Genomic DNA, 26,122 nt, shown 5'->3' with positions numbered 1-26,122 from the left:
TCTTTAATGAATGTATATTTTTCTAGTTATGCTCAGCTCTAAAATATTTCATCAGCTAAATGTTGCTTTTGAGTGAAGTAAAACTTGCTTACAAGCTATAGTGATATCAGATTTGTGAGTGGATCTTTCTTTTAAGTCAGTTTATGTCAATAAAACAATTAGCGAATCATCTTAGCGAATCATTTGAATGATTTTTAAAATCTTTCTGCAGTAATCGCACTGGAAATTATGACTGGAATGGTCATGGAAATGTATTGGTTAACAAGTCTGGGAACCCTGTGGGTGTGAAACATTGATTTGTAGGAAAGAGATTGTCATTTGTGTTTGTTTTTAGGCCACCTGTAAGGTTGAGCATAAACTGACCTCCCTGAAGTCTCACCAGGAGTACTTGCAGAAACGCTTGCTAGAGAGTGAAAAACGCTTCCAGGAGAACGAGGGGTGGCTTCACCGCATTGAAAATGAGATGAAGCTACTCAGACATGAAGGACACTCTCTAAAGGTATGGGCATGGTCAAGACTTGAGAGCTCTATCAATGGTCACTGCATGGACCTTTAAAGCAGGGTTCCCCAATTAGTTTTCACCAAGGGCCAAATTCTGTCAACAATACAAAGTCAAAGGCCACGGCCATCAATATAATGATATTTTTTTTGTGCTGCTATTATTATTATTATTATTATTATTACTATTGTTGTTTTTATTATAAAAAAGTGTCACGTATAAATATTCAATCTTAGCAATCATTTCAATAAAGAAAAGACCGTGAACCAATGTTTTCTTATATATTATATTTAATATAAGGCAATGCATCATATTTTTTTTCTGTACAATGTAATTCTTAATGTGCACTATTCCACGTGTATTTGTATCACATTGCCTTGTGTTATATTATCCAGGCATTAATATGGACATTATAAAAAGAGTAGTTGGCTTCAGGAGTCCGTTTGGAATATACTCGTAGTAAAAATACATGTTCAAATATAAATAGGATGATATTTATGCAACAGCGTTCTTTTTCGCATTAAAACAGATTATACAAGTATACTCCTCAGAATGCATCAACACCATGGAAAGAACATAATGAAACAGTTATACCAAATTAGGTAAATGAATGCTTTAACAGCGTTCAATATATTAATCTCTAACAGCTGAAGGTGCCAGCATAAGACTGGTATAAATGTTTGTTGCTCAGCGACAGCGCCGCCTACTGTACAGGGTTGAAATTGTTTTACATTTAAATTTTTTACACCCTCTGTATATAGACCTTTCGTCTGAAGTTTGTCTCGCAAAATTGTCATGGATTTGGTGTGAACAGGCCTTTAGGATGGGCCAAATATTTGTCTCTCATGGGCCGCCTATTGAGGAACCCTGCTTTAAAGGAGTAGTTCACCCAAAAATGAAAATTCCCTCAGCATTTACTCACCCTTATGCCATCTCAGATGAGTGTCTTTCATCTTCTGAATCCAAATGAAGATTTTTTGAAGAATTTCTCAGCTCTTTTGGTCCATACAATGCAAGTGAATGGGTGCCAAAATTTTGAAGCTCCAAAATTCACACAAGTCAGCATAAAAGTAATCTATAAGACATCAGTGGTTAAATCCATGTGTTCAGAAGTGATATGATAGGTGTGGGTGAGAAAGAGATCAATATTTAAGTCCTATTTTACTATAAATTCTCCCTGCTCTGTCAATCTCCACTTTCACATTCTTCTTCTTCTTGTGTTTTTGGTGATTCACATTCTTCATGCACATCACCCCCTACTGGGCAGGGAGAAGAATTTCTAGCTTAAAAAGGATTTAAATATTAATGTGTTTCTCACCCACATCTATCATATCACTTCTGAAGACATGGATTTAAACACTGGAGTCATATGGGTTACTTTTATGATGCCTTTGTGTGCTTTTTGGCACGTAAAATTTTGGTACCCATTCACTTGCATTGTATGGACCTACAGAGCTGAAATAAGTTCTAAAAATCATAATTTGGGTTCTGCAGAAGAAAGAAAGTCATACACATCTGGTATGGCATAAGGTGAGTAAATGATGAGAGCATTTTCAATTTTGAGTGAACCATTCCTTTTAAGTATGTGTGTAATTTTTTATGTTAAAATATTTTTCCTATCTCGGCTTAATTTGCAGAGACAACTAAAAGTAATCCATTCGTAGGTTGATCTCCCAAGCATTGGCAGACGGGAGGAGTATTTGGGAAAGTAAACAATCTTAACTTTGGCAATTCTGTTTGATGACTCTTATATACACTTCAGCTTTAAAAATGCTGTTCATTAACAAATATTATATAACAATATATGTCATTATTTTCTGTCCTTCAAATTACCTCCGGAACAGCTGTTCCACACACACATGATGAATGCAAAATATATGCATTTCAGGAAGCCAACTCCGTTATCATTCAGTCCAGTGTTGGAACTTTTTGACATGGCCACACAGAGGCCTCAATGCCAGTGATTATGGAATAATTCATGATGACAATTTGAATAAGAAAAAGAAAACTGACTATACTCTGATGCTGAGTTTTATTCCATTTCTTTATTTGAGGGTTCATTTCAGCCTTGACTGGAAGAACTCTGCTTGTTATCCATTTCTAAATGTCATTATGACTGTTTTCATGCTTTTCTACCCAAGTGCTGAAGCACCAGGGAGCCGGTCTGTAGTGTTGTGATGTGTGAGGCAGGCATACTCCTCTAAGGCCCTGGATAGCAGAGCTCTTCTGAAGCACTTGTTTGAGCCCATCTGTGAAACGGCCAAATAGACTTAAAGAGGAACATCATTATCTGTATACTGGAGGAGTTGGCACCTGAGCCTATATTTTAATTTCACATTCATGTTCCTCAGAAGCAATTGAAGTATTTTGCCGCTATGCATGCAGTTAACCAGCCTAGCTATAGGAGGTGAATTCACAGGAGGTGAATTCAACAATTCAAATCAGTGGAGTAGAAAAACAGGCAAAAATCTCCAAGCGCCATTGGTTTTCTTTGGCAAGCCTAGTCCCGCGTCCTAATCAGAAACTGATTTTGTGTCCTATTGCATAATCCATTTGTGGCCCTTGAAGCACTGTGACCGTCTCTGTGTGTGCTTTTCTCTCACCCCCTCTCTTACCTCCTTTCTCCATTTGCCCACCGGAGGATGTCTTAATAAAATAAAAATCAATGCTTTTTCTTCATCGTTCTTTACTGCTATTTACCTAAATCCACACTTCTTTTCTTGCTCTCATTTTTCCTCTACTAGTTTTTCTCTTTTCCTGGAAGTAGAACAGAGTAGTGACGCACCCGCCCATCAAATGTTCTGTGTTGTGCTCTTTTGCGTTTTCTTGCGTCAGAGGGGGTAGAAGTCTCCTCAGAAGGTGCATTTTCAGTCAGAAAGAAAACAAGGAGCTAGACTAAAAACAACATCTAAGCCGTTTCATCATTTTTGTAGTGTTGCCTCTGTTGCCTTTCTCATTATAGTGCATAGATGAGATGGTTTAAATCTCGCCGTCCTCATCTTCACCCAGAAATCCATGCCAGTCTCTCTCCAGTGCTTGTCATTTTAGTACTATTTGTCAACTAAGACATTGCACATGCTTACCTGTGTCCTGATTATGGATCATGGTGATCAACTAATCTAATCATCCAAAAACAGACTAGATGATTAGGGAGGTTGACTGGTTTTTAAGTTTTTATTTATTTTATTTTCATATTTTATTGATATTTTTAGCATTCTGTGCTTTTGTTTGGTACAGTCCTCTCTCAGAAAAGTTTCTCCTTCAAATTCATCTCTTTTCAAAAAACAATGCTACAATCATACACCTTTAGATGGATGTCTTTGCTCATTCTATTACATTTTTTTTTTTTTTTTGTCCTGCCATGAGCATTTTGTTTTTAAGAATGCAAGTGAAGTTAGAAAATAGTTCAAGAAAAAAATAAAAACATCTCAACTTCTGCATTCTGTTCTATTCCATCAGGCTCCAACTAGATGATTTAGAATGCAAAAACACATCTTATGTGAATCTGCCCCCCAAAAATTTGTCCAATTGTGGTCAGGTGAACCAGAAACCAGTCTAATTATATTGGGTTTCCTTTATCATAATCTCCACTTTCGAACAGTCATTCAGACAGTCCATTGACCTATGTCATATATTTGAAAATATTTAGTTTTGCACATACATAGTCTACTAATGTCTACTAATGTGGTAGCCCACCTGTTTGTGGTATTGCTTTTTAATGTTTTTTTAAAATCCTTTTAAAGTTGCTGCTGTGTTTTTGTAGCATTTGTCTGCATTGTGTTGATGTCTTTCTGCATACAGGAGCTAAAAAGAGAACTACAGTGCCATCAGCTGCAGCTACAGATCGCTGACCTTCAGCAACACATTGAGCACACAGGCCACCTCATCAGTGTGCAAGACCAGGAGAACGCTCACATGCACAAGTATGAGTCAAAAGTTGTAGAGGTTTTGTGCCAGGTTTTGTAAATTCAAGCTTAGCCATATGATTATATGGGTTTGTGGGCTCTGTTCTATGCTCTGGTACCTTTTTTTGTAGAACGTTCTTTGTATTATTTGAATTAATATGCAAATTTGCAATGTAAATGCCTCCATCTGTATTATTCAACAATACTACTCCTGCTCTCCACCTGTCCTGCCAGGTTGGTGAACGCCCTGCTGTCAACCTGCCACCGACAGCACCTGGCGTTGAAGGCCACGAGCATCACCACAGATGACGCTGGGTGGGAGGAGCTGGAGCGTCTGGTGCACAGGGAGAGGGGTGTGGTCTGGGCAGACCAGGAGAAAGCAGAGGAGAGGGGAGATGGTGGCACAGGAAACACTCATCTACAGCCCATCCTGTCTTTCTCATACCTCATTTGTCACCAGAGCACACCATGCAGTGAGTGAAACATTCATATGATTAAACAGACTCACAAATTTAAATGAAATGCTGTCTCATTTTCTGTAGCCGACATGTCTCGCATAAAAAAAAATATTTAGCTGTTTACATTTTACCGTAAATAAGGAACTCATTCTTTTATAACAAATCATTTCAAAAATTTAAACCAGCAATTCAGAGAATGACAAACCTTTCTTATCCAGCTGATATCAAAGTCCCTTTAAGGGAAGTCAGTTCACTTGGCGGCCATATTCTGAAATACCTCCTGGCAGGTATTTTGTAGTCATGCAAGTACAGCTCCTGTCTATTTGAATGGGAAAAGAGTGAAATCTCCAAAACTGTTGGTCAAGATCACGTTCAAGAAACCAATTTCAAATCGGCGATAAAATCTGATAACAATGTTATTATAAAATGTGGTGCTTTAGCTCAAATCACAAAAAACAAAATCTATTTTTTTAGGTTAGTCCAACTAATGCATATGTATGTTCTCGAGTAAACTGACATGATGTCTCTTGATATCTCTTTCAAAAAGGTGATTTGGCTCTTTTAACTGTAAAGCAGGACTTCCATTCCTACAGCTGGCAATGTTAGCGCTGCATTTTCCCCTTTTCAGGTGTACTAATGACCTGTCTGATATTTATAATGTCTCTGCTGATGAGACAGTGATTTAAAAAATAAAAATAAAATAGTAAATGGTGCTGCATAAAGCCTGTTCTGTCAAAATTCACATAAAAGTCTAAACTGACCCATATTTTTTTGGCTTAAGAATTATTTGATTTATAGTAACATTTTGTTGATGTTGCTATTAATCTTTCTGCAGAATAACAATCAATATTCAGTCAATAGCTGATCAGCTGGACCGTGACCATCTAGCTAAAATGCACAGACGATCTGCGTCAGCCCTGTTTTTATTTATTTAATTATTTTTATTCAGAGCAGTGAAGCAACACAGGTTGTTTTTTTTTTATTTTATTTTTTTATTTTTTTATTATTATTACAGCAAAACAAAAGGAGCCAGTCACGATGTTTACTTCCAAATTTTTTCCATGTTTATTTTCACTTCTATTTGGAGAGCTGAATTTGATGGAGAAAAGTCTAATGAAGCTTCGAGCTTCTGGTCATTTTTCACAAAAAAAATAAAAGCTCTAACTGATGATAATGACTGCAAAGTCCTGTTCATATGTGATGGTCTTCTTCACCTCTATTGGATGTATTGTTTTAAAATAATATATATCAGATTTTATGAGGGTGCAATATCCACAGTCATACAGGTAAGGAAATAATCCATTAGATTATGTCAGTAAACTTCCTCCTTTCATGACGTTTGAAGTGTCAAACGTCCGCCACATAGTGCTCTCATTTTGTCTCTTCCCAGTGATTTACTGTTTTCAATGTCACTGTAATGTGATCTGCATTGTGTGATTGTCGACAGATACAGTATATGGGCCTTGATTAACATGTGCTTTACTTCCTGTATGATGTATATGTTGACCTCCCTAGGAAGGAACGGAGCAAATGACTAACAATAAGTAGTGTTCAATCAGGTGCCGAGAAACACTCACGGCAAACCTCACAGTGTCTCAGACCCACACACTCATCTAAAGGTAAACTCATCTCTTTCTCACTCTCTCTCTCTTTGTTCCCCATGGTCTGCTTCAACATACTCTGCTTCAGTCTTTAATTCAGCTGCCCTCAATTGTCTCATTGCTCATAATGGCAGCGTGTGTGTGTGTGTGTGTGTGTGTGTGTGTGTGTGTGTGTGTGTGTGTGTGTGTGTGTGTGTGTGAGAAAGAGAGAGAGAAAGAGAGAATGATTGCTCAAAGGTGGCCTGGCACTTTGTCAAATAGAAGTGTAGAGAGACATATGTCTTTAACTAGTTAGACTGATGCTTTTGTACAGGTGTTTGTTCTACTTGACCATTAGCTTTATTGTTTGCAGTGGTCACCTTGTCATACTTTGATTATTTGTAATATCCATGTACGCATCAAAATAAAATTGTGTTTCACCAATAGCTAAATTATATTTTTGTCTTCAAGAAATAAAGATAAGAATAAAATTTAGTTTGACCATTATAATTTCAGGGGCAATTCTTACAGAACAGCATTATTGATGATTTAGCCCAGAAACATAGCAGGAGCACAGTTGCTCTGTTCACCATGTTGACTGAATGAACTACAACAACGAGCTTTTACAGGATGGAGGGAATGGAAGGGTGAGAAAGGGGAAAAGGAAGAGAGGAAAGCTTTGGGAAATTGAAGGAGTGGTGAGTTATTGCTCAGTAAATGGAGAATAATGATATTTGCTGCAGAACAGGTGTTCCTCATTTGATTGAGACACTCTGTGGGAAATACACATTCCAGGAAAATGCAGAAACCTGCTCAAAGGAAGAAAAAGAGGGAAGTGGGGAAAAACACAGACGGATACTGTTAAAAATATGGATGGGGAAATAAGTTATGTATACTTCTGCGTCTATAGTATTATTGAGAGTTTTCTTCATGAGTTGCATTGTTACACATTGTTTTTATTAGAGAAACAAATTTCCTATGTGTATAATTTTTCATTTTTAAAAAGGAGATTGGGGTGTTTCTTTTGTTTCTTTTTTATTCTCCCCCTTGTCCAATGGTTGTTTACATTTTTAAAGATTAATTTCAAACACCATATGGAGTTTGACCAGTTCAGGACAGTATAAAACACAACTTCATTTTCAGTGGAGTGAAAACAACTTTTGTAAATGGAGCTTTTTTAATTGATGAATGATTTGCTTGATGCCTCACAAAAGCCAAGTGTTTTTGCAAACGTGCAGTCAGGCATCATTTGGGTGATGCATAGGCTCAGATGGCACACCCACAAACCGTTTGATGTGTATTCCTCACAAAAATGGTGCACATGTTTTTTCTGTCCCCTAGGGGGGGAAATGTTGTTTACAGTTTCCCAGGCTACTATAAGAAGTGATTCTGAGGAAGAATAAGTCACTGAATTTGAAAGCATTTGCAAAGTTTGTGACATGACATTTAAACATTTTTTAATTAAGAATAATCTTTGTTTGAGGCACTGAGTATTAGTTAAAGTAAAATTGACATCCTCGACCACCACTGTATGTTCGAGACTTATTTCTTTTGGACGAACAGAAGTTCTGACCATAAAGTCTGCACGCATTTTCCTCTAATTACTTTGTCTGTTCAACCATTTTGGGTGATTGCCCTTTATTTGAATTGGATATCACTGTTGCATGCCGGTCTATTATTGTGTCATCATTTTCAGGTTAACATAAAAAAAAAACATATCACTCAATTTAAAAAGAGAAAAACGTTCAGCAGCGTAATTAACCAGGATCAGGGAATAAAATGCTTATTTTTTTTAGGCTTGCAATGTTGAACATGTTCTTCTGAAATTCAGACAGAAATGAGAGCAATGTTCAGTTCTTCCTGCACTGTGTTCCCAGTTCCTTTCTTAAAGACAATAGACATTGAGCTCTGTCTGCAGAAACTGAAAGAGATACAGCGATTGAAAGAGAGGGTTATGAATGAACCACCGCCCCACCCCCACCATTGACGCGCTTCATGACGATTCTGTCTCTGCACTCGTGCTCAAGTGCTCAGTGGAGTGAGGGAGTGAGAGAGTGAAAGGCTGGAAAAAAAAAGTGATGGAATAGAGGAGAGAAGCGGGAGGGGTCACGTGTCGATGTGCACGAGACTGCTGTGTCTCTGCGTCTGAGACCTGTCCCTCTAAAAACAAATTCTGAAGTCTGCAGTATCTTTCTTGTTTCTTTGAGGGGGTTTTTAAACTCCCCTTTCATAATATCTGTTTTGGCGCTCTCTCTTTTTCTCAGTCTTGTGTCTCCCAAGCTCATTCTGGCTTGCTTGTAATCAATCTCTTTATTTCTATTTCTCTATTTTCTTATATCCCCTCTTCATCTCACTGTCTGTCTAGTCTCTCTCAGTACTGCAGACTCTCCAACCTTCCGAATTTCATTCATAAAATCATCACTCAGTGCAGGGAGGGGGAGCTATCATATATGGTATGAAGTGCTCCTGGATTGGGTGAAGACAGTTTTGCAATAAAAAGAGAGCAAGGGATGAGAGAGGAAGGCAGGAGCCAGGCGACCCTAATCTGCCTTCCTCCAGAAATAGCGCCTCATGCATGTTTTAATCCCACCAGCCAAAAATATGCCACCCAGAGCACTCTGCCACCAATTACTGATCGCATCTATTCCTCTGCCTCCACTCGGGGCCATACATCACTGTCCACCACTCTTTCTCTCTTTTTGCCTTTTCACCGGTTCAGTGATATCGTGCACCTCTCTCATGAAGTTTTTTTTACATGTTTGTCATTTGTGCACAAGCTCTTTGGTGATTTTACGCAGCTGTTAGTTTTGAGGGGCCATGAAAGAGATGCTTGTTTGGTCCAAGTTTCATAAGAGCTGTTTTCAGTTCTCAAACTTTCTTTTGCTGTTAAGAGTGTGTAGTTAGTCATTAGCAAGATGTCAGGTCCTCTCCCATGCAATCCAGATTTCTGAGAATCAGCACTGACTCAGAATGAAAGAGAGATGGCTGTGTGTCAACAGTTTGACCAGCAGGAGCTCTGAAGCATCGCCATTGATCAAGAACACTGAAAAGATGTAGCCGCAGTGTCTCTCTCGCTCCCTCTCTTTTCTGCATCGTGTGAGTCAGTGTGCGGCCAGACTGCGACGTGCTCCAGCATACTCTGCCACTCAATATCCAACGTCACACCCCTCTAACATCTTCCAGCTTCCTGGAGCCTCCCTAACCATCCCCACCCACATGCACACACTTGTGCACACATACACATTCTCTGTCCTGAGCAAAGAACCTGGGGCCTCATTTATAAAGACATTCTTAGAATGATCTTAAATGTGAACGTCAAACTCCACCTGCAGAGTGCTCACAAATATCCTAATGTGGTGAGACAGAATACTGTTAAAGCGCATGCGCAAGTTATTAATTTGTTCAATCATTCATAAGGAATGTTCTTGTGCAGTTGGCAAGGTTTTCTAAAAAAGTGAGTCCAGCAACTGGTTTCTTACCATATAATGTAGCCTATTCAAGAACTGATCATCAGTTATTCATTTACATTATCAATAATAACTCCATTAATTGACTGCGTTTACTGTAAATCCACACCTTTCTTTAACCAATCTCAATCCATTTTCTTGCTAACCTCAATTCAAAAAGAGGTTTACTTACGTTCTCTTTGACATATAATGGAATATGCAAAGTCAACATGGCAATTGTCTTATTACATGTGCGTTACTTTCCCGATCTTCTCTGCTCGCTTTTGCCATTGATTACACTACATTTTAGTATTTTTGTCAAATCATTTTTATTTATGTCCTCAACATCAGCAGACAAGAGGCTGAAGGATGAATTGGTGAAAAAATCAGGCAAGTTTTACATTTGAGGCTGTGGTGCTTTCAACCATCTGAATGTTTATTTAGCTATGTTTTAAGAGCTATAAACTATAATCTGTCCTCCTCCTCGCTCCAAAAATGTGCTTGACAAATTACACACTGTATATTACACCTGCCTGTTATTTCGCAGGTCTCAAAATTAATCAGTTATGGAAACGTGCAGATTTTTTTGTCACAGCAGATACCCAAAATAAAGCATTTACATTTACGCATACATAATTTAAATATGACTACATTCTGACTCAGAAATTCTGAAGTCAGCACACACTAACACACCGGAGCATGAGCATATATTATTTATTTTTTTTGTATACATGCTTGTTAGTTAACATATGCACAATAAAATTTTCAAGTTTCTGCCTTTATAAATTCCGTTATGTTCCTCACTTTTGATATAGGATCAGATCCATGGAATCTAGGATGAATTCTGATCATGCGTACATTTCATAAATGAGGCCCCTGGTCTTTAGCAAAATATATAGACCTTGACATGCACTCATGGTCATGTGATGTGCACGGCTAAATTATTAATTGTTGTATGAGTAAAGAGTGCTTGTGTATTTGCATAAGTAAACTGCATGTGTGTATGATATCTCTCCTGATGAGGAAAGATGGTAAAAACGTGGCATACTGTATATTCATGCCAGTCGTTTGTAAGGATTCAATTACATAAGAGATATGTTCTGCTCCTAGGGTTCCCATGGTAATGTAAAACCTAGAAATATCAGGGAAATTAAAATTGTGATTTCCAGGCCTAAGAAATTTCTAAAGGCAGTAGCCACTTTCACACATGAAACCTGTTAAATTCCAGTAAAATTTCTGGACTGACTTCTCTAGTAATTGTACCACATCTGTTTTTTTTTTTTGTGTGTGTGTGTTTTTTGTTTTTTTGTTTGTTTAATACATGCAACTGCTTTCCGTCTTTTATCCGTTTTGCTACCATTCTTACATCAACACCAAAATGCTGTTAAACTCTTTTCTGGAAAGCCTTTTGGTCCTGTGTATACCTAATTTCCAGAGGAGGCTAGTTATTTTATCGAGTATAAAATATGTAATCACTTACTGCTCCTGTAAGCTGTCAACAAATTTCTTCATCCACTCAGCTAAAGCGAACCACTTTAGTTTCACTCTTAGTCCAATTTGATAAAAAATTATTTTGACTCCAGAGTCACAGGTCTTAAACGGTACTAAGTAATTGAGTCATCTCATTGGGACTAGCCCAAAGAAGACTTCTTATGTCAACACATCCAAAAATGAATATGCTCTCATAATTTACTCATTCCCATGCCATCCCACATGTGTATGACTTTCTTTCTTCTGCAGAACACAAACGAAAAGAAATTCACAAACAAATATCTCAGCTCTGTAGGTCCATACAATGTAAGTGAATGGTGACCAGAACTTAGAATTTTTAAAAATCACATAAGTCAGCATAAAAGTAATCTATAAGTCTCCAGTGGTTAAATCCATATATTCTGAAGTGATATGAAAGGTGTGGGTGAGAAACAGATCAATATTTAAGTCGTATATTTCTATAAATCTCCACCTTTGACCAGCCCCGATCAGTAAGTAGCAATATGCATGAAGAATGCTAATCGGCAAAAAAAAAAAAAAAAAATCAAGAATGTGAAAGTGGAGATTCATGGTAAAAAAAGGTCTAAATTGTTGATCTGTTTCTCACACATACTTATATCGCTTCTGAAGATATGGTTTAAACCACTGGAGTCGTATGAATTACTTTTATGCTGATTATTTTTTTTTTTTTTTTTTTTTTTTTTTTTTTAGCTGTTTGGAGATTCAAAGTTTTGGTCACCATTCACTTGCATTGTATGGACCAGGGGCCGGCAACTTTTTTGACATGGAGGGCCATTTTTTATTTTCCTGGTCAATGGCTGTAATAGTGGTGTTTTCCATATTACATCACGTGTTGTTCTGAAACAAAAAGAAACAAATGAAACACGGAAGGTAGGCTGTCATCCACACAGTCTGACTGAAATAAAGCGGGCGTGTTTACTCGTGCAATTAACCGAAAGTGAAGCGTTGCCAGCTCGTGATGCGTGAATGGCATTTCTTGCGCTGCACGAGTCTGTTGGGTATACTGCAGTCTCGTCACATTTTTACTTTTTGTTTAGCCTCCCATTCAGCTCATGAAAACATGCTGTAGATTGGAATGCAGGTGCGGAATTTATATGAATAAAATAGTTTACTTCTCTCTCACCATTGCTGGCGTGTCAGTGATTACCCCTCCCCGTGCCAATGCTGGCACGCGTGCCATAGGTTGCCGACACTGGTATGGACCAACAGAGCTGAAATATTCTTCTAAAAATCTTCGTTTGTGTTCTACAGAAGAAAGAAACCCATATACATCTGGGATGGCATGATTTTGAGTAAATGATGAGAGAATTTTCATTTTTGGGTGAACTATACCTTTAAACCATTAATCTTACGACTTTGTTCACACATATCAAAACGGAACTTTCCCGGTAAAGTAAAAACATGTTATTCTGGGAAATTCCCAGAGCTGATTTACCGGTATTTACCAAAAGGTAATGTTCACACATTACCTCTAAACAGAAAAATGAAATTAATTTTCCAGAATTACTGTATGTGTGAAGCGCCTAACATAAATGTTTATAGCTCAGCTATAAAATATTTAACTAGCCAGAAATAGTTTTTATAGATCACTCTCCTTAAAATTACTTGGAAAAAAAATCTTCATGCTGTAACCAAAAAGGACTTTAGAAGTCATGGAAAGTAATTAAGGCCTGTACTGAAGAACATGATCATTTCAAACATTCAGCTTCTGATGAAACTAAATTTAGTGCTTCTTTTGTGTCAGGCAGTATCTCTCAACATCCAGAGGCAGAAGCCGAATGTCCTCCTAAAAAACAAATCAGGAGGAAGCTGTCTGTGTCGTCTACAAACCCAGATGAGGATGGACCACTTTCTGTGCCATCCCATTACACTGCTGCCCTTCAAGAGGTCTTAAGACAGGAGGGCATGTTCCCACTAAAGTACACTCCTGAGTACCAGCCACACGCTTCCAGTACCTGTGATCCAAATGCCACGTTCGACATTGGTTATAGTGAAGACCCAACGGCCACTAATGCCACAGTAATCCTGTCACCTGAGCCCCCTGGGCACACAACGCTCCGGGCACTACGCGCTAACAATGGGATTGAGCAATCTAAAAGGTACCACCTGTGGTGTGAACAGCATCCATCAAAATCAGTATTGTTACTAAACACTCATCTTGACACTGATCTGTTCTAGCATAATACATTTGATAAAAGGTGTAGAGAAACAACACCTTTTGTTTAGATTCTGTGAAAGATATTAAATCTGATGTGTCTAACTTCTTTCTATGTTAAAATTATTTCTCATGTCCCAGTTGAAAATGCAGTCAACTATATTTAAGCCATTTGTAGGTTGATTTCACTTAAAATTGTAACACTCTGTGACACAGTCAAAACAGTCCTCTGTTTAGTATCCCATCCAGTTCGACATAGCAACATTGTCTCTGCCAGTGATGAGTTTAAATATTTGTACAACCAATGGAAGACAGCTGGAGTTTTCTGGAGTCTGATAGAAAACAGAAGTCATTTTTGCAATTCAGTTTGGTGTTAGTGGCACAGAAATTCCACACTAGCTGGATCTGTTAACCTGGCCTGCGTGAAATGCATAAGATGCACTGAGTGACTTTCTGCCTCAATTGTTTCTAGGTTGGAGATCCCATCACTTTTAGGCTTGCGAAGAGCCAAACCATCCTACATGGCCATGACCTCCGCTGTTCAGGGCAAGCGTAAATTCAAAAGGTGCGTGTGTTTATCTTGGGTTGGGTGTTTGCTGGGGCATTAAGAGGAGCCATTTAGATCATGGCTCATTGACGTTTTGCACTATTGGTATTTGCCAAAATCTCACTTTGTTTGTGTGCGTGCAACAGTTCCAACAGTGGGAAAGAGGACAGTTCTCAAGCCGGAGCCGCAGCACCCAAACTCATAAAGAGAGATCCCTGTGTGGCATCTAAACCACTGCGAATCAGGCCTTTTGGAGGTTTGTATTTGCACTCTCCATTTGTGTCTTGGATGCGGAGCATAATCGTCTCTTATTATATTCCGTTTATGAAGTCCTCACATAATCCATTATGTGTGGTAAAGTATTGTAATAGTGCAATGGGCGGGCCAGCTGACAGCTGTGAAACGATGTCAGGCGCACAGCCAGAAGCACACAATCACTTCCTCCCACTCCCAGTGGTTCTCTCACTCTTTCTTTTGCCTAAGTGATATTATGCCATAAATTGGCTGAATTTACTCCAGTTTCATAAACCAATAAGCCACGAGTAGCAGTGCTGTAAAGTTATTTTACTACAGTTATGGGGACCTGTTAGGAATGATCCCTTTTATAAAATGGCGATTAATAGCAATATTAGACACCAGTTTTCAATATGTAATTCAGTTTACTACTAATAATAATGTCTATAAACAAAGCTTCACTGTAAAAAAAAAAAAACTACTGTAAAATTTACGGTAAATTACTGGCAGCTGTAGTTGCCAGAGATTTACTGTTAAAAATACGGTAACCACATTTTAGGCTTTACGGGATGTAATTTTGATGCCTGTATATTTTATGGTGCATTACCGTTTATATAATTAAATGATACTTGATATATTAACCTTCTGAAACTGTAAAAATCTGCTTTTTACTTTATAACGTATTGTTAATCACCGTAGTAATTACGGAAGGGCACATGATGACATGTAGTTTATCAATAGTGGCACTTCCAGGAGCAATGACCAATAAACATATAATAAACAAAAGAGACAGTGCTCCGAGTCACTCACACAAACACTTAACACCATCAGGGTAACTCATATGAAATTAAAATTATGCAATAAAACTACATCAAATATAACAAAGAACACCCTAAAGTACATAACTGATATAAAAAATAAGAAGCAACATAATTATTCCCATAAAATATAATGAAATGTAATGGGTCACGCAGGGAATTCTGGCAACACCCGATTATTTTTATTTTTATTTTTTTACTGTATTTTTAACAATATTTTACCTTAAAAAAAATACACATACTCTCTTGTTAAACATAATATAATTTTTTACCATTAATTATGCAGGAAAATGATACTTTTTAAATCTAAAAAGTCATTTTATCATAAAATGTATTTTTAAATATATTATAACTTTTTACCGTATATTTCAAGGTAACTACCCGTTAACCAGTTACCTTTTTTTACTGTAGCATTTGTACAGTCTTACCGTTAAAATTTCGGACATTTACAGTGTTGTTTTGGTGCATTGAGTACTTTGAAAATAAAGCTATGGTATGATGAAAAAAAATTAAGGGGGGTGGGGTGGAAATTCATTTTTAACACAAATAATATTGTGATTTTAGTGTAACCATGATTTAGACACTCACAGTGATATGAATTAGTATTAAAGATTAGTACATTATAGAATTAAAGGATGTCTGTTGTAAAGGATTGAAGTAACCCAACCCACTGGATGCCCAACACAAATCCCTCCCCAAAAAATCTCCATTTTAGAACATTTATTGCTACTAATTTCAGTACCTGACATTTTGCTTTATAAGATTTATAATTGCAGTTAAAGAGCTTATCTTATTAATCCAGTCTAATTAACCAGCTTCTCTGCACATTTTCATGAAACCTCAAGTTATCTTGTTTCCTGGTGATTCATAGGCTTTGCAGTAGATTGAGAACTGGGATTGTAACTAGACCTAGGGGGCAAAGGAGTCTGGAATCTGGTGAAAGGTCCATCTTGGTCAGTTTCCTGCATGCATTCTGAACTGTTTGAACCAAAAGAAAATCGAGCCTCTCATCGGGAAGATGGCCTGCTCAGTGCCAAGCTCTTATTGACAAACCTTCTGACATTAAATATACTTTTTAAAAATGGGCAGCCCAATATTATGCATTAGGCTTGTTCATTGGTAGAGGAGAGCTTGGGTTTTCACTGTGTTTCATAACTTTTCCACTATTAGTTTGAACTACCATCTACATTATTATGTAATTTGAGAAAATAGGTTCTTTTGCCTTTATCAGATCCTTATTTTCTATAGCTTAATCGAAATGAACCATATGATGGAATGTTAATTGATGGATAGCTGTTAAGATCTTGCAGAATCTAACTCTTCTTTAGCTTGCAACCACTAATTGTCAAGCTACATAACTTTTCAGCAATATGCAGCACTTTTATAACACATTTATTTGCAGTTAAATTTATCAAGACAATGCAAGCCTGCCTCAGGCTTAACTCGATCTGTCACAACCTTGCTTTGGATGCGATTTGTTGTGCATACAAACATTGAATCTGAACAGAGGTGTTCATACTACTTTATATATCCATCCAGAAAGAAAGTTTTGCTTATGTTTCTGATTAAGCAGAACATTTCCCTGTTCTTGACACGTATTGTGCTCATATATTTATCTTAATCGCAGTTCAGGTAATGCATAAACATAGTATATTATTGCTGTTGGGTGGCTTCTAGATCAAATAGTTGTTGTTATTTTCTCTCCAGTATTTACGCACTAACAATGCAGCAGGATTCTGTGTAAATGTGTTTGTTTAGCTGTCTTAGTCCCTGCTGTATGTAATATTGAAAAGTGACTTAACTAGTATTATAAATATCTAATTAAAAGGTTAATAAAAGTTGCAACTTTAATTTGAAGTCTCTTATATGTAGCTATTTTTGATAGGAGACAGTTGGGTGTACAATGGATAGCTCGCTGGTTCTGACATCATGCCTAAGGAATGAACTGTAATCAATTTTGTTAATGAGGCTATAATGAACAGAAAATTATTTAACCGCCTACAGGCTGATGATCTACTGAGCTCATGGCATCAGAGCACCACATTCTTAAAGCTCTGCCACCTTGTCTTGTGGGTGCTGTGACCACTCTTATGAGGCCTTCCACTGTGCCAGTAATGGAATATTGCATCTATGTATGTGATCAAATGTGTCATTATTGGGTTTCGACATTTACATTAAAGTATACTTAATAATTTGTTAGTCTAGCACGAAACACAGAATTGCATCCTCTTAAACATTCTATATTGAGTCCCATAAAGACTTGAACAGTCCCTTGTTTACTGGTTAGAAAAGAACAAAATATTAGCCTTTAATATTTACAATAACAACTTACATAACTGGTGCACACTGCATGCTATAAGTCACCTTGGTCATATTGTAAGTAAAAATTCTGTTTAATATTATGTTAAAATATAGACAGCTGTGGTTGCCATAAATTAACAGTAAATATTTACAGTGAGAATGTTTCAGGCATTATGGGATGTCATTTTTAGAGTTCACTACCGTGTATATTATTAAATTATATAAACCTAATATACCAACCTTCTGGAACTAAAAAAATCTGCTAACAATAGAAGGCCACATGATGACCTAAAGTTCATCAAGAGTGGCCCTTAGGAGCAATGACCAGTTACTCACACATAAAACACTATCAGGGTAACAATTGTGACACTACAATGATGCTATAAACATTCATTAAAACTGCATAAATGTAACGGAACACCCTAATTTACATAATTGACAATATAAAATAAGTGAAATGTGATGGGCCACGCAGGAACTTCTGGAAAACCCGATTATTGTTTTTCACTGTTGTTTTAACAATATTTACTGTAAAAGTACTTGTATTCTCTTGTTAAACATAATATAATTTCATAACGTTAATTATACTGTATTTTTTACAATATTTTGTAAAACTACTTGTTAAATATCATTATTTATTATATAAATCATTAATATTTGCCTGTTAACCAATTTACGTTTTTTATTGGAGCATTTTTACGTTCTTTTTCTATAAAATTACAGATATTTTTTAAAGTGCACAGTCCTCTTTTGCTATTATCATTGTATTGCAATGCATAAAAGATGCCCAAGCCATGGCACAGTGGTGCTCATTTGAAAGCTCATATCTCTCCATCTGTCTACTAAAGCAAAGCTTTCACTTTCCCTTCAGTCTAACCACTGTTTGATAGCTACAGTGAATCAGACTTTCTGTTAATGTAGCACAATAGTTTGAAAATAAGATGTTTGACCCTGTTTATTTTTTGTTCTAAAGACTACAATATCATTAATCATTCCAACGTGGCACGAGGAAGCTAATACAGGATGTAATTTCCCTTATGTAAGCATTATTTAAGACATAGCTTAAGATTTTTCATGTTTCTGGTATTTGCTAAAATATCTCCAACTGTGCATGCCTTTATGTGTGAGTATGGCTGCTCTAGCTTTGCTAAAATGAATGATACTCTAGAATAGTCCTATAGAATAATAGAATAAGCCACAGCAGCAGCACCAAAACAAAATGTGAAAGTAAATCTGAATTACTATGAAACTGATGGTTTGATGGCTGGTCCTGGCTTGACTCCTCTCAACACCTGGAAAGCAAGTACAATTACACTTTATTGCTCTCTGGACCGTTCTCATGGTTTGTGGTTATGATATATTTCGACGCAACAGATTCCTCAAATAATGCATTATGTTTGTTAAAATAGTCTAGTAATGTAATGGGCAGGCCACCTGACAGCTGTGAAGCAATGTCAAGCACAAAACCAAACAATTTCCTCCTCCTCCCAATCTCTCTCTCTCTCGTACTCCTCCATTAATTATATAATGACACTGCTTGGTCTGAATTCAGAATTTTCCACCCTTGAATAGGTTTGCTATGATCTCTGTTCTTTTTTTTTTTTTTTATGTGTTCAGTATCAACAGAGAATAGGCCATGCCTGAAACGAGAGCAGAACATGTTTTAGGAGAACACCCTAAAACAAACTCTGCTTCAACCCTGCTGGATCTTCACAAGCCCAAATCAGAAATGTCCCCAAGGTTGTGTAGGTTGTGGGAGGCTTCCAGAACCCGTCACATACCCTGCTATATAAGGTGTTCAACTACCTTCTTATGTTATCATCAAAAAAGGTAAACAAAAAAACAGACATTTAGGAGTGTAAAAAATACAAATTGGTATTTTAATGCTATTTGAAATTTTCTTGAATTCATGACAATTACAGTAATATCAAAGCTGTAATGAGTCTGTTCACTTATCAAAATGCAAGACTTGTCATATTTGAAATATCCAATAATAGTCAGGATGTAGTGGGATCCATTAATGTGCATTAATGTATTCATATTTAGTGTACTTTTATCCGATATTTAACATGAGTCTCACAGTGACATTAAATAAATCTTTAACAGCTTATCATATCAGCAATTCTGGGATATTTCAAGCTGTAGGCCTTTTGTCATTTAAAGAACACATTAAATACATTCACTTCACAGTTACTTGCATTCAGTGTCAGGTTTTGGTGATTTTTAATCCTTGATCCTTTTACAGATAGAATTGTCTTTGAAGAAAATTTATTCAGCTTAGAGTGAAGTTTGAAGTATTCAGCAAATGAAAGTTTTAAGTGTCCTGTTGTTAATTACCATTGTTTTGTTCTATTTCCATCAAGCAACTGTGAACCTGAGGAATTCTGTCTTTAAAATGTATTTATTTACTTAATCTCACCTAACGCATGTTTTTGAGATTTTTTTCCCCCAATTCTAAAGTATAAATAATTCCCTATATTTCTTCATCTATTTTCCTTAGATTTTTTTTGTACATTTTCAAGACTATTTCTCTATCTTCATCATTTTATTTCACAGTCTACATTCCTGTCTTATTTCTGCTGGTGATTATATGCCAGGACACAAATATGACACTATAATATTTGTAAAATTTTAATTTGTGCATTGGTATTTTACTAATAATTGTATTTTTAAAGCATCTATTTCTCTAATTTTATTTTCATTCCTCTTTTAAAAAAGAAAAAAAAAAAGTCAAATAATGGTCTTTCATTATTTTTTATTTTTCTAATGTGCACACTTTCAACTTGACTTTTGTTTGTGTGTCTATTTTTTTATTAATTCAAATGTAGAAAATATCACCAGTGATTTGGTAACTGCTACTGCTAACAAATAGTATTGATCATTGGTGAGACAGTTGTTGAGACTTTTGAATTGCAGACTAAACAGTAATAGGATCTACTTGGTAAAGCCCCATTGGTTGCTGCTTTCATACTCCCACAGCCAAACATCACAAAAGACTGATGTTGAACATGCAATTGGATACCCGCCTCCCTTTTTAGTGTCTCTTAAGCTCCGATCTCCAGGGTGAAAGGCAGTGCCAGCTATAATACTGGAAAAGTCTCTTTTGATGAAAACTTTGATTTCAGTCTCTTAGCCAACAGTTAACCAACAACATCGATCATGATTTAATTGAAAGCTTAATTTTCTAACAGTAAGCTTAAAGCATGCAACAAGAAAATAACATGTGCACTGACACTCTCACTTTCCCCTTCTCCTCTCTTTCACTCATTCACAAAATCTGTTCACTGAACACTTTTTCCTCTCATTTTTTCTGAAAGGTACGGGTTGTGACTAAATTTGTTATCTTCCTCTAAGCCAATGGGCTGACTGCTGTGTTTCAAAGATTGTCCAATGAAGCTGAGTGAGAGGTTGGAGGTGGATGTTGCTTAGCAACTGCAGGTAGAATCTGGGATCACGTTGAAGTCACTGTATTATCAGAAGCCCCGAAGAGACTTCATATGCATTGTTTTGTGATATAAATGGTTAAACAAAGATGCACATGTAAAGTACGTCAAAAGGTCCAAAGTTGTTTAGTTTTATCACTTTGAGATTCAAACAGAAAAAAAAATGTATTGTACAACTTACGTTAAGGCCTATGAGACAACCACACTTGTGAACGTCTTTTGTATCAAACGCTTTTGTCGAGAAGACAAAGAACTTCTTTAGATGAGTATTAAAAAGTTTTTAGTTTTTGACTTTGATAAGATAAAAAAAAATTTTTGTTTGTTTTTTTTAAATGCTGCACTTCCCACATCAAGGCCTGTTGGAAAACTCACACTTGTAAATGTCTTTTGCCCCAATTGCTTTAGTCGAGTTGACAAAGAACTCCTTGAGGCCACTATTAAAGTTATATCTGCCACAGATACAAGACTGAGGGCCAACTCAAACTCTTTACCCCTTTTACCTTGAGGAATCAAAATAAATATTAGAGAGATGGATGCTTTCAAAATACATTTAGTATGACATAATTAGGTACACTAATAGCTGAGCTATGTAAATGTTATGTTTTAAACAGAGCAGTTTATTAAGAGATGAGGGAAGCAGGATGCATCAGTGTGGTGTGGCTTTGACAGAGTGGGAGACTGGAAAACAGAATCGACAAAGGAAAGTAGAAAAAAAAATAGAGACTTTGGGTGGGCACTCTCCAGAATTTAGAACCAGATTGCACCTCGCTGTTTTTGTGACAGGTGATTGGTGGAACACAGGCTAACACTCCCCTGTCTCATCGTAAACAAACACATGCAGTGCCTCCTATGATGCAATGTAGCCTCTCTCCCCCGCCAGCCAGTACACATCACAGATGCCATACTTTATTACCCTGCAAATTTCAGACTTCAGCACCACTGTACTCTGAACATGTGCGAGAGAGTAGAGTTTGCCAGCTAACACTTCAGAGACCTCGCAGTATGATGCATCCTTGATAACTTCCTCAATAACCCCATGATCATGCATATCACATCTTAAATAATTTTACATCTCACCTAAAGTGCTATTACATAGATTACATAGAGTGTATGGGTTATAATGCATCATATTGACTAAATGTGTGCTGTGTGGATTACTAGTAGATTAAAGAACACAACTGACACAAGATTAAAAGTATTGAAGTGTCGGTGAAATGTATATCTAATATCTTTCCATTATCTTCAGTTTAGACCTTATTATTACATTATCTTGTAATCTAATCCTTAAACTGGTCTTCTCTGATGTCTGTATCTTTAACAGAAATAGCAATAATTTAAAAGGCTTTATCAGAGGATACAATGTGTTGGAGTAACACAAAAAAAGCAGAAGTGGTGCAGGGAAAATGATTGGTTTGAGAGGCACGTACAGTGTTTTAGAATTAAAAAGAGAAAGAGTGACAGGGAGGAAGAAAAGAAATTGCAGGATGATAATAGTTGAATGCCTGAAAGGATGAAGATAATGAATAAGTGTGATTTGATTAGCCAGAACACCTGAGACTGGACCAGAAATAGATGTTGACTCAACAATGGCCCTCAACAGCAGTTGCATAAAATTCCACTGATGTCTTTAGAGAACAAGCAAGAACAGAGGCCAAGGATATAAATAAAATAGATGCACCACAGAGGTATTGTCACGTTCTGTCTCCACATTTCCCTAGGACTCTTATTTTGAAGGTTTCTCCTGGACTACATCTCCCATAGTTCACTGCCTTCATCACTTCCAGCTGTTCCCCATCATCCTCACCTGTCTTCCATCCCCTCATTAGTTCCTTTGTGTATAAATGCCCTCCAGTTTTGTTCACTGATTGTCAGTTTTTGTCCGTGTAACACTTGTATTAAGTTTGTTGATTTGGTTTATGGTACTCAACGTTGTTTAATATCTTCTTTATCTTAATTAACCCATTAAAGCCTGAGCCCAGAATTCTGAAAATTCCATTCTGTGCCAGAATAAGATATTCATATTACATTCATATAACATCACACATCTGCACTGTATATACCGTATTGAAGAGAAGAACTAGGGCTTTTGAATGCTATAAATATATGTATGATTATTTAAGGCTAATCATCCTTTATCAATAAGATTTCACACAGCAATTTATACAAAAATCTTTTCCAGCCACTATATTTCATCAGGCAACTGCATTTTCAACAATTTTAATTACAAGCTAGAGGGAAACTTGGAGTGTATGAAATTTACATAATTTTGTGGGCAATGTAGAATAGCAGACAGATTAGAAATATAATCTGTTGTTTAAAAGCTATGACCATTCTAGTGATTAGTAGGAAAACGGAATAAAACAAACATTTAGAATGTTAAGATACATTTCACAAGACTACTCATATACTCCTTTTGAGCACCTGTAATAATAAATTGAGATTGCATCTGAAATTGAAGGACACAAACACTGAAATATACATTTTATGTGTTCAATAAAACACACACTTTATTTAATTTGAACATTAGAATTACACAGCAAAACACAATCAAACTTTCGAACTATCTACAGTAAATGCATTTTTAATAAAGAGTGCAGGAACAGAATATATATAAATTCATAAATACTCAACAACTGCAATACCTGTGGAGAGAAGAGATGGAGAAAAGAGGTGAGGGGGAGGACAACAACACCGGTAAACATGGCTGGGTATCAGGTTCCATCTCATCATGATGGCGCCGCGGATGGCAGCCTCAGTGTGGAGCACTCCTATTGTTTTGTTGTTTTTGTTTGTTTGTCCTGTGTTTTGTAATCTTTTTCCAGTCAGTTTTACCAGAGACAAACTGCTGAACATTCGACAGCTTATACCAGACAGACTTTTCCCGGTTTTTGAATATTCAGACGTTTTGCTAGACATTTTAGTTGGAGGCGCAGCTTTGTTGTTCAGGAGACGCAGACAAGGAAGACGAGCCGATGCGCTGGTCAAACTCCGTTGGCGGAGCTTTCGAACAATGCTGCCGAGCATTCATCTTGCGAATCTCCACTCTCTTCCTAACAAAATGGACGAACTACATCTCCTCACCCGCACAAACAAGGACTTTTCAACCTCTGCTGCCTTGTGCTTCACAGAAACCTGGCTGAGTGAAGCCATTCCGGACAGTGTGTCACATTTTCCAGGCTTCCAGCTGTTCAGAGCGGATTGCATCGCGGAGTTAACGGGGAAAACGAGAGGCGGTGGAACATGCTTTTACATCAATGAAAGTTGGTGTACAGATGTAACAACGTTAAAGAGGATGTGCTGTCCTAATTTGGAAGCGCTCTTTATTAACTGTAAGCCTTTCTACTCACCACAGGAGTTTTCCTCGTTTATTCTGCTGAGTGTGTATATCGCGCCAAATGCGTGTTTGAATGCGGCGCTGCAACAGCTGGCTGATCAAATCACAGACACGGAACAACAATACCCGGACTCAGCTATTATTATTCTTGGGGATTTTAACAAAGCAAATCTCACACGTGAACTGCCCAAATACAAACAGCACATTACATGCTCCACCAGAGACAGGAACATACTGGATCATTGCTACACAATAATAAAGGATGCATATCGCTCTGTCCCTAGAGCAGCTTTGGGACTCTCTGATCACTGTCTGGTTCATCTTCTTCCAACCTACAGGCAGAACTTAAAATCAACCAAGCCAGTAGTAAGGACTGTAAAGAGATGGACCAATGAAGCAGAGCGGGAACTACAAGCCTGCTTCGATTGCACGGATTGGAGTGTTTTTGTGGCTGCAGCCACAGACCTGGACGAGGTCACAGATACAGTGCATCCGGAAAGTATTCACAGCGCTTCACTTTTTCCACATTTTGTTATGTTACAGCCTTATTCCAAAATTGATTAAATTCATTATTTTCCTCAAATTCTACAAACAATACCCCATAATGACAACGTGAAAGTAGTTTGTTTGAAATCTTTGAAAATTTATTAAAAATAAAAAACTAAAAACAATCACTTGTACATAAGTATTCACAGCCTTTGCTCAGTACTTTGTTGAAGCACCTTTGGCACCAATTACAGCCTCAATTCTTTTTGAGTATGATGCTACAAGCTTGGCACACCTATTTTTGGGCAGTTTCTCCCATTCTTCTTTGCAGGACCTCTCAAGGTCCATCAGGTTGAATGGGGAGCGTCGGTTTCAGATCTCTCCAGAGATCTTTGTTATCCTATGTTATCTTGGCTGTGTGCTTAGGGTCGTTGTCCTGTTGGAAGATGAACCTTCGCCCCAGTCTGAGGTTCAGAGCACTCTGGAGCAGGTTTTCATCAAGGATGTCTCTGTACATTGCTGCATTCATCTTTCCCTTGATCCTGACTAGTCTCCCAGTTCCTGCCGCTGAAAAATATCCCACAGCATGATGCTGCCACCACCATGCTTCACTGTAGGGATGGTATTGGCCAGGTGATGAGCGATGCCTGGTTTCCTCCAGACATGACACTTGTCATTCAGGCCAAAGAGTTCAATCTTTGTTTCTCATGGTCTGAGAGTCCTTCAGGTGCCTTTTGGCAAACTCCAGACAAGTTTTCATGTGCCTTTTACTGAGGAGTGGCTTCCGTCTGGCCACTCTGTCATACAGGCCTGATTGGTGGAGTGCTGCAGAGATGGTTGTTCTTCTGGAAGGTTCTCCTCTCTCCACAGAGAAATGCTGGAGCTCTGTCAGAGTGACCATCGGGTTCTTGGTCACCTCCCTGACTAAGGCCCTTCTCCCCCAATCACTCAGTTTGGCCGGGCGGCCAGCTCTAGGAAGAGTCCTGGTGGTTCCAAACTTCTTCCATTTATGGATGATGGAGGCCACTGTGCTCATTGGGACCTTCAATGCTGCAGAAATTTTTCTGTACCCTTCCCCAGATCTGTGCTTCGATACAATCCTGTCTCGGAGGTCTACAGACAATTCCTTGGACTTCATGGCTTGGTTTGTGCTCTGACATGCACTGTTAACTGTGGGACCTTATATAGACAGGTGTGTGCCTTTCCAAATCATGTCCAATCAACTGAATTTACCACAGGTGGACTCCAATCAAGTTGTAGAAACATCTCAAGGATGATCAGTGGAAACAGGATGCACCTGAGCTCAATTTTGAGTGTCATGGCAAAGGCTGTGAATACTTGCGTACATGTGATTTTTTTTTTTTTTTTCATTTTTTTTTATTTTTAATAAATTTGCAAAGATTT

General features: G+C 37.4%; 1 pseudogene; it reads left to right on the top strand.

Moving 5' to 3' along the window:
- LOC127439836 (kinesin-like protein KIF18A) overlaps nt 1-20,030 on the top strand; it is a 42,662-nt pseudogene extending 22,632 nt beyond the window's left edge.
- Nucleotides 20,031-26,122: the final 6,092 nt, after the last annotated feature.

The sequence above is a fragment of the Myxocyprinus asiaticus genome, chromosome 1, assembly GCF_019703515.2.
Source record: "Myxocyprinus asiaticus isolate MX2 ecotype Aquarium Trade chromosome 1, UBuf_Myxa_2, whole genome shotgun sequence".
NCBI classification, from domain to species: Eukaryota; Metazoa; Chordata; class Actinopteri; order Cypriniformes; family Catostomidae; genus Myxocyprinus; species Myxocyprinus asiaticus.
This window is presented reverse-complemented; position numbering and strand designations above follow the sequence as displayed.